Raw genomic sequence first — 9,795 nt, forward strand, 5'->3', positions numbered from 1 at the left:
AACTAACTAAAGTACTAACTAACAGCGACATCATCCTCTCCAATTCAAATTGCACAAAAACTCAGAAGAAACAGGTACAGAGCGTAATCGGAAAACAGAGCAGACTGGATTTTAACAATTTAACGAAGAACAATTAGGAACTAAACAGATCTACGACTACTAGACGAAGTAAGACAGAAAGGAAGTAGAAAACTCAAAATTCCATGCACAACTTGAATCCCCTGTTCAGATCCAACCTCGAATGCTAAATCCACTCCGGATCCAAGCATCCGACACAAACTCCGGCCAAAAAACATCCCATAACTACAAAATCACCAGACAACCTCCGATCAACAACAACACCTCAGATCTACAGCCAAATTCCCCAGATCAAGCACCAAAGTGACAAAAACAGAGATTAACATGCAACTTGTCGAAATAAAACTTCAAACAACAGGATTAACGTAGATCAACACGAGATAACACAAATATAACAGAAACTAAAGGAATGCATAGATAATCAGTAACAACAACAACCAAATCGACTTCCAAAAGTGAAGTTCGAGCTAAATAAAGTGCAAAAGAACCGAAAGTAAATAGATTGTATCTTCGCCCTTCACGCGGACGGTGTTACGACGGACTTTCTCTGAAGATGAGACCCTTAAAACCCTAAGCTACCCCAGAACTCCCATTTCCCAAGTGTGTGTGTTGTGTGTGAGCTAAGAGCGAAATTGTGTATCCTCCTTTGTGTGTTGCATGCTCCTTTATTTATAGGCGTTGAAGTGGGGCCCAACGAGGTATAGATAGACTTTGTTGCCCTCAGCTATTGACTCCCTTCTTTTAGCCTTCTTTTTCTTCAATTCTGTTCACTTTTCCTTCATTCCTTCTCCGTTTCCTCCAGCTTCTCCTGGATCTAGCGATTCTGTCACACACCTGGATTAAAAACTGTGTTAGACCCAGTAAAATGTAGTGCTTTTCACCATATAACCGATGCATGAAATTGGCCTTATCAATGTTACATTCCACCCACCTTAAAAAAAAATTTCATCCCGAAATTTGAGGTTCTCGTATATGAGTAACTTGGGTAGCACAAAAAGATAATGTTATTGTTCTCGCTTCTTCGATGATTTTAGGAGCTCTAATAAATCGTGGCCTTGACGTACCCTTGAAGAAATACCTCATCTTCTATTTTATTTTTCAACTCAGATCGGCACGCATCAACTTAAGATTTAGTGTCAATTTGCGCTCCCTTGATCCTAACATGAATTCTCTGTACTACATCAACATTTCATTTATCGCGTTTCGTGTTAACATTTATCTTTTACAAACTTCGTGCCAGACCCTCATTGGTAGATTGTACGAGTAAGTTTTTCAAGAAGCGTGGAAACTGTAATGGCCTCGTCACCTCCACTCAAGATAAGAAGAGAAGAAAAGCTGCAAGGGTCTTCTTAACCATACTCTTAGAGTTCAAAAAATTTCTTATTAGGAGGTTCTCGTAAATGGTACTAAAATAATCCAGAGTAGCTGTCAATTTGAAAAGGGATGATAACTTCAATATAGTAGGGTTTGGAACAATTAGACACAATGGGATTTGAATACAAGCAAAATGCCCTGAGCTGCGATCACCTTTGGTTTAAAACATTGTGATATGAGATCATGTCAATAAAATTTTGAGGTTTATGGATAATCCAAGGAAACGTACTCATAACAGAGATAATCATAACAAGATGAGGAAACAAAATGTGGATAAACTTAAATTTGGAGATGCAGAAAATCCAAAGATGGGGACAATAATGGCAGTGTGACTATGAAAAGAGACCGTCAATTCTTAAGGAAGAATTTATCAACAACCATGTGTGGAAAACACAATTGGTTAATGAATTGTCTAGGAAGAATGTTCTTCTTGAACAGTAAAATTGCCTAAGAGAAGGCATAAGATTATTCAGAAATTTATAACTCAAGTAACTTTCGAGATCAGAAATGGGTGATAGGAACTCATAGAGTTAAAAATATTGATTTCTCCTCTAATGAATCAAGGGGGTTGTAGTCAACCAAAAATTTCATAAAAAGGAGGATAAGAGTAAACTAGAGGCGAGTCACAACTTGACATATGAAGAGAAATTGTGGCGACAACTTGCACATATGAGTTATTTAAAGGTCCTAATCAAACAAATGAGTATTATCAATGCATAACAACAAGATGATACCCTGAAGTGCGAACAACTAAGAAATATCAGGGCCAAATGCGAACAACTGATCAACTGTTTCAGAGCGGGAGGAAATAACGACCTCATTTTTGAAGGAAGATCATGAGCACCGAACAATATGAGCTTAGAAACAAAATCATGAGTTATTTCAATGTCTTAATCAAACATACATGTATTATAAATGCACCGAGACAAGATGATATCGGAAAAATATTCGGACGAAGGTGCGAATAGTTGATTAAAATTTCTTTAGGGAAAGAGCAAATAAATAACACCCTCACCTTGAAGGAAAATTATGTGTGTCGGACAACAATGACCTTAGAAATAAAAGCATGAGTAAGGCACACTATAACTCCACACCACCCATTTTGGAAATACCAAGATGTACCAATAATATAAAATAGAAATCTGGTGGAATGGTATGAAGAGAAGCATCTCTGCATTCATCGAAAAGGTGTAACAAAGGACTTATTTGCATGATTGCCCAATTTTGAACAAAGAATTACTGTTATTTGCGTAATCATTGATCATAACACTTGGTCGAGATTTGAGGTTCACTTGAGACTTTAAACAAGCTTTTAGAAGGAACTGGTAACTAAACTAAATTTGAGCACGGCATTTACCCAGTAACAGACGAGCAATAGAAAAGAATACTTCAAAGCCTAGAGAATATACTAAGAGCAGTCGTGCATGATAGATGGAACAATTGAGAATCTATCTTGCCCCTAAAAAAATTCGTATACAATAATAATAACTAGACCACCATTAATATGACACTATACGAGAGACTAGATGGGAAAAGCGCAGATCACCACTTTGCTGGGATTAAGGTAAAATATATTGACTAAAATCTTTTTTTTTAATCTACAAGGGCGGTTCACCATCTTTCGTCTCTTTTGTGCATGATAAAGAAAATCTTGGGAACTAGTTCGTTTCACAACTATGTCCGACGACCATAGTTGAAAATCACGGCTCTGTAGTGTTCTCGATAATTCACGATGGTCATTCTCGTTGCCTTTTACTTTTTACACATGACTAAATTCTTTTTACTAAGTTGAAATTATATTCTTCTGCCATGTACGGATACCTCGTTCAATTAAATCGAAGGTACTATCTTTTGTTTTAACTGGATTGTCACCAAGGATAGTGGTCACCCAGATTGTTCACTATTGTTTGGATATGGAAGATGGGAGTATCTAGTTCCTGAACTTTTCTACAAATATCCTTCGTTCGCAACTCAAACGTTCTTATCTTTTTTTTTTTGTTTTCATGACTAACTTTCTTTCTGATTACATACTTTTTCTCTTCACTGCTCGGGAAAGCAAGAAGTGTTTATAATTGTTCGCCTATGTTCGAGTCAATACTATGTTCTTAGAAGGAACGCATAGCTTAAGATTCTTAGTTCCTGGAAATACCTTACATGCAATGTGATTCACGAATTTACTCGAAAAGACACATTCTTTCAAAATCCTTAACTTTTCTCAATCGAGAAAATATTTCCCTTTTTCGTAATAATTTGCATAGAAATGCACCCCTTCCATTTGCACCTTCACTACATCTACAAAAAATAATGTTACTTCTTCTTCATCATTTAAAATATTTACTCGATAAAAACACATCAACTATGTCCTCAAAGCCTTTACTCAATAAAGAAACATCACCTCCTTTATCAAAATTTCCAAACTCTTTCTCTCGAATGTAACAAATTACTCTTTTTCTTTACAACACTCACTTCCAACTCTTTCTTCCGAGTCTCTACTCGATAAAACTCATCTTTCTCAAAAATCTCATCTCTTTTTTCTTCTTCTTCATTCATTCGCTTGAAACAAAAAAAACATGATAAGACTCATCATACATTTCTCAAAAATCTCATATTTCATACCGGACCCGTTCATTTGACCGTCGGTCCCTGTACCTTTCTCTTTTTAAACCTTTTGAACATCTCTACTTGATTTTAAAAGAAAGAACAATTTACCTTTTCCTTGTTGAGTGTGATTGGTGGGAATGCTGATTCGTTGACTAATTAGATAGTCTAGTGATACAAGTCTAGACTGGTAACTGAAAGAGACTCTTGGGTTCAAAGCATCAAAGAAACTGCTCTGATACCACTCTGTCACGACCGCACTTTGCTAAGGATAGCAAAGCCGGAAAACCGTGACTAGGGGTGGGGAATAAGAAGAGGGGAACAGAAAGGGGATAATAATGACAAATATTCACTCAGAAATAAAAGGGAAACAACTTCAATTAACTTTTAATCACAAGAACTTGAATGGAGATCTTACTCTTCAATAAATATTTATCAGAGTATAGAAGAACAATACGCAGCGGAATGAACACGGTCACATGTATGGAGACATGCACCTCTGAGAGCCTCTACTTAAAATATAAAGAAAATCATAAACTCTGCTCAGCATTCCCCACCGTCACTGCTCAACCTGCACATTTAGAAATATATGCAGGGCTGAGTATAAAAATACTCAGTGAACACATTGCCGAAATATACATACATAAAATGAAAATATTGTCATGCCATCACAATAACACTCGAGAGTTTTCTCTTAAAAGGCCCGTGCTTACTAAATTCTTTGTTCGACTGCGCAGTCTAAGTTCTTTCATACTTTACCATATCTGAACACCATGTGCCGTGGAGATGTTGCTCTTCCACGGTCACCTACATCTTTCTCCAGCCGGACGGCCTCCACTATCTCATCTTTGTGCCGTGGAAGGTGGCCACCTTCCCATGGTCACCTGTGTACACTAGTTCGAGTAGGGACACCACCCTCATTAGTATGTAGGATAGAAAATTTCACCTCGTTCGTTTAATTTCCTTAACTTGATTTTCTCGTTCCGACCTTAACTTGCGGAGATAACCTTTTTCAAGAATAAAAACAATAAAACATAAAATACTAATCAAACTTCAAGAATTTCTTAGACTTTAATAGGAATGCATGCCTCCTAATTAAAGCCTTTTATCTCGCTTTTCATCTTTCGCATATTTTAGATTATTCGGCGGCCGCCCAAGGCGTTGCGTGCGACGCCGGTCTGCCGTTCCTTGCGTGCGACGCCGGTCTGCCGTTCACGCCCATATTTCTCTGTTGGCGCCTCGTAATTTCCACCACAATATCGAAATAAATTCCCAAAAATTATTCAAGCTCATAGTTAAATTATCGCAGTTATTTCCCTTCGCTTTTATATTTATTTTGTACTTGGGAAAAGATTATTCGTAGTTTGCAAATTATTCCGAGACTTAATTTAATAATTCCCCATGATTTAAATTGATTTATTGGCCCAAAGAATTATTAAAGGTCCAAGACTTAATTATTTTACTTGGCCCACCTTATTTCTCCACAATTAAAAGAATTGAGCCCAAACACCCAAAGCAAAAGGAAGGAGGCCCAAATTTAATTGTATACTCCCATCCTAAACACCACACGGTCAACCCCTCTCTCTCCCTTTTCCCTCATTTCTTCCGCCCCAAATCAGACCCCATCGACCTCAAACCCACAGCGACGGCAACTCGCAAATCGCCGGCCGTCACGCGCTCACTGGTCGCTGCCTCTCCTCCCTCTCGGCCTCAACCCCATTTCTCCCAATTTGAAAACCCCAACCTAGGAGTCCTAGTTCCACCATCTCCGATTTCTCCACCAGTACCGACGCCGCGCAGCTCCGCCGTCGAAGTCGCCATCACCTCTGCTGTCTGCGCATAGCCGGAAGCCGTCGCCCTCGCCGAGTGCTCACCCAGGTCCGCCGCCGCTGTCCAGTTCAGACCGGAACAGCCCTGAGGCAACACGGCAGCCCCCAAAACTAAGCCGAACATCCCCGAACCACCCCGATTCAACCCGCAAGATAAGTTCTTACTCAAAATTATGTTCTTTCTTGCATTTGCGTTTAATTACCATAGGGTGTGATCGATTGTAGTGTTCGGTTCAAGTTCACTGTTCAATTGGTGATGTTTCATTATGGTTGCTGGTTGATTAAGCTATGTGTGGGGGTGATGTGGGGTGATATGCGATGTACAAAGACGATCATAAGGGAAAGGATTTTACCTTCGTGGGTATGAACTTGGTTGTGCAATCTGTGGGGCTGAAAAGGAAACTCCTTATGCTTGGCAGAATCGACTATGAACTTGGATAATTGGAGCAAGAATTACTGTTCTCCTAATCTCTGACCCTCTCGGCTTCCTCTCTCAATTTGCTAAAGGTTTGCGGTTTGTGAAAGATGGGAATGAGTATACCGTGGATATCATGAGGCACAAACTGAGAATTTGGAATTGATTGGGATTATCCTTGTGTGTTAGTGTGCAGGAGGTGGAGTGTAATCAAGCAGGGGTGGAAGAGATGATCAAGCGGGAGGTGGAGGTGGAGGAGCTACGTGGCTTGAATGGGAGGGGAGTAATCAAGGAGGAAGAGAAAGCTATTGCAACTTGTGTAAAGAGGGACATTTGGGCTTCAAGAAGAAATTCTTTTAATGATTTGGGTTTTTCAAGAATGGGCTCCAAAATAATGTATTTTTTTTAGGCCCACAAGAAATAAATTCTTTTATTTCTATTATATTTTATTTCTTAAATTTAAATTTATTACATAAAATTTATAATTAGTACTTTAGTGGCATGCTAAGTACTAAGCATAATTTACGACATCTCTTGATCGATTGCAAACATCTAATACTCCTTTAATTTTCAAAAAGGATTGAAGATTAAACAAGAAAAATAAAAATTCGGATACCAATTTAACGTCTTTTTAAGATCAATTAAAAAGATAGGAAAGATTCAGGATGCTACAAATTTATTAAGACTCTAATGATAAAATACAATTTAAACTAATCAAGCACATCTTATCTTATTAATTAAATTTACACTTGAACAAAGAATTAAAATAACGCTGCATTAATCAATATTAGAAACTATTTCAACTACCTAGGTTTACTAAAAGAAAATTAGAGCACTGCGCCGCCGCCGCTCTTCTTTCTCCATTATCGTCACGTCTCTTCTTTTTCAAACTTTTCAAGAAGCTTATTATTCTAATTCTCTTTCTCTTCTCTCTTCCATGTCGATGAAACAACCATAGCATGGGGTCGGCCCGGAGCAGCCCTGGGTCGACGGCCTATTCTGAGAGGTTTTCGGAGGTATTCACGGACCGGCGGTGGAGTCGGCCGACCCCACCTGGGTCCGTCAATGCTTATAGGTATGAAATGCTAAAAAATAGTATTAGTACTTGTAAGAATAAATAGAGTACTTATTAAATAGAAAAGGTGCCGTGGGATATTATGAATTTCCAGGAAGAGAATGATATTAGGCATAGTTAAATAATACTCTCCCCGTCTGTGAATAGAAATCCCGTTTTCCTATTTTAGTCCATTCGTGAATAGGAGTCTCGGTTCATTATTACTATAAATGGTAAGGAGACCCTACATTCCACCAACTCATTCCACTCACATATCAATTAAAACTAATATATACAAGTGGACCTTATATTCCACTAACTGTCTTCCAACCACATTTCTTAACATCCATGCTGAAATGAAATGAGATTCCGGGAGGGGAGGGAGTATTGAACAATCTAAGAAAGAATTGCAATTATTATTAGTATTATTTTTAGTATGCAATAATTATAAATTGATTGAACAAATCCTTTCTTTTTTCTAGTGTCGAGAACTACGCGTGGCAGTAAATGAATGTCCTCCAAAGAGTGGAAATGGAATGATCTTGAGAAATGTAGATCTATATATGCATGCTTATCTTGAACTTGTTAGAATTTTTGGGCTTCCATATAACTAATTTAATGTGTATAACTATCTTTCAGTTGCCCAATTAAAATGATCCAATAAAGATTAAGATTTGGGCTAAAGTGTATTTAATTGTTATGGAAATAAGTGTAGATACCATTAGGGCTGGGTCGATACGATATACCGTATCAAAAATTTTATTTCGTAATCATCCGAAAATATCGATATGAAAGAATTTCATATCGTTATTGTACCGAAATTTCGGCATGGAAAAAAACTATACCGTTACCGTTTCAAAATTTCGATATATCGTACCAAACTTCGGTATACCGTTCTGAACGGTATATCGATATTTTGTACGATATACAAAAATTTTATACCATTTGAATACCTTTGTACCAAAAAATATAATTTCAAAACTGAAAAATAAAACCAAAATTAATATAATTTTAATATAATAAAATAAACATTGTCCACATCTTCATAATCAAAATATATATAATTAAGTTATATGGATATATTTATGATTTAAACTTTTAATCTTAAAAAAATAAATTATATTATTACTATTATTATTATTATTATTATTATTATTATTATTATTATTATTATTATTATTATTATTATTATTATTATTATTATTATTATTATTATTATTATTATTATTATTATTATTATTATTATTATTAACGGTATAAACGATATGTATAGATAACTCGATACGTATTGATTTTCGATATATTTCGGTATACCAATAATATCGATATATACCGTATATTCGATATAAAACGGTATATCGCGGTATAAGAAAATTCATACCGTTATCATACCGAAAACTTTCGATACGGTATTGTATCGTACCGAAAGTTTCGGTATACCGAATATTCGATATTTTTTGATATTTTTCAATACGATACGATCGATATACCGTTTTGTCGGTATATTTACCTAGCCCTAGATACCATAAAGTAATTTTCTATTTGATGAGGGACCGAATAGAAAATAAAGGGTCTTATATTTATATAAATATAAGATAGGGTTATGGTCCCCAGACGTCAGAAGAACATTCGATATCTCTGTATTCTCTCGGCAGACTATTGCGAAGAATGTCTCTGATCGTTTGGAAGATCCATAGCGCTGCAAAGCAATTCCGCCTTTCAATTCATCATGGATCAAGGTACGCTTCCGCTCTACAGTTTATGCTCCTTCTCCGTTGTTCTCGGTTAATCATCATAGAGAGCTTATGTAATTGTTCATTCAATTATTCCAACAAGTGGTATCAGAGCCACTCTATTGATGATTCTCTGAGAATTGGAAAAGGAGAATTAAGGTTTTTTTTTCTCGTTTATATTTGGATTTCAAGAAATTAAATTTCTTGATATTAGGGTTTGTGATTTCGGTGATATAATTCTATGTCAAAACTTGGGAATAGAATGAATTATGCAATATCCTTGTTAAATACGACCGCCGGTTTTAAGAAACAGGAACAATTTGAGTATGAATTTATAATCCATGCTATGCACATGCCGTGAATTTCCTTTGTTGAATAAATTGAGTTTTTTTCAATTCAAGGTTATTTGTTTGTCACGCATACCCGTAATTTCCTTACAGTTGTATTAAGATTAAAATTTCCTTATTACATGTGTTTTACTGCCGCCACATATTAGGAACAGTGAATTGAGTATTGTTTTGTGATCATTATGCATACCAAGAATTTACTTTTGCTTGATGATTTTACAATTTGTGGTGGATGTTTGGTAAAGTATTCACGACAGAATTATTTTGGTATGCAAATCAATATTTTATAAAGTATTTGGTTTGCTTTTGTGGTAGAGGAATATCTTTTATTTCCATGAAAGAATTGATGAATTGATTTATCAATTCA

The 9,795-nt window shown here is 36.3% G+C and overlaps 2 long non-coding RNA genes across 4 annotated transcripts; one reads left to right on the forward strand and one right to left on the reverse strand.

Moving 5' to 3' along the window:
• Nucleotides 1–470: 470 nt before the first annotated feature.
• LOC148934297 (uncharacterized) lies at nt 471–6,362 on the reverse strand. Of its 3 annotated transcripts, none has more exons than XR_016136961.1 (5): nt 6,233–6,362; nt 5,020–5,057; nt 4,764–4,943; nt 4,469–4,621; nt 471–912 (listed from the first exon to the last, which is right to left on the reverse strand). It is a non-coding gene; the product is annotated as an uncharacterized LOC148934297 (long non-coding RNA). The 3 variants fall into 3 exon arrangements; XR_016136962.1 differs by having other exon boundaries at nt 5,039–5,057; nt 6,233–6,356; XR_016136960.1 differs by lacking the exon at nt 5,020–5,057 and having other exon boundaries at nt 6,233–6,354.
• Nucleotides 6,255–6,736, forward strand: LOC125218542 (uncharacterized). The gene is made up of 2 exons (XR_007175972.2): nt 6,255–6,386; nt 6,484–6,736. It is a non-coding gene; the product is annotated as an uncharacterized LOC125218542 (long non-coding RNA).
• Nucleotides 6,737–9,795: the final 3,059 nt, after the last annotated feature.

The sequence above is a fragment of the Salvia hispanica genome, chromosome 1 (genome assembly GCF_029641045.1).
Source record: "Salvia hispanica isolate PSC_SH4W2 chromosome 1, Shi_PSC_v1, whole genome shotgun sequence".
NCBI lineage: Eukaryota > Viridiplantae > Streptophyta > Magnoliopsida > Lamiales > Lamiaceae > Salvia > Salvia hispanica.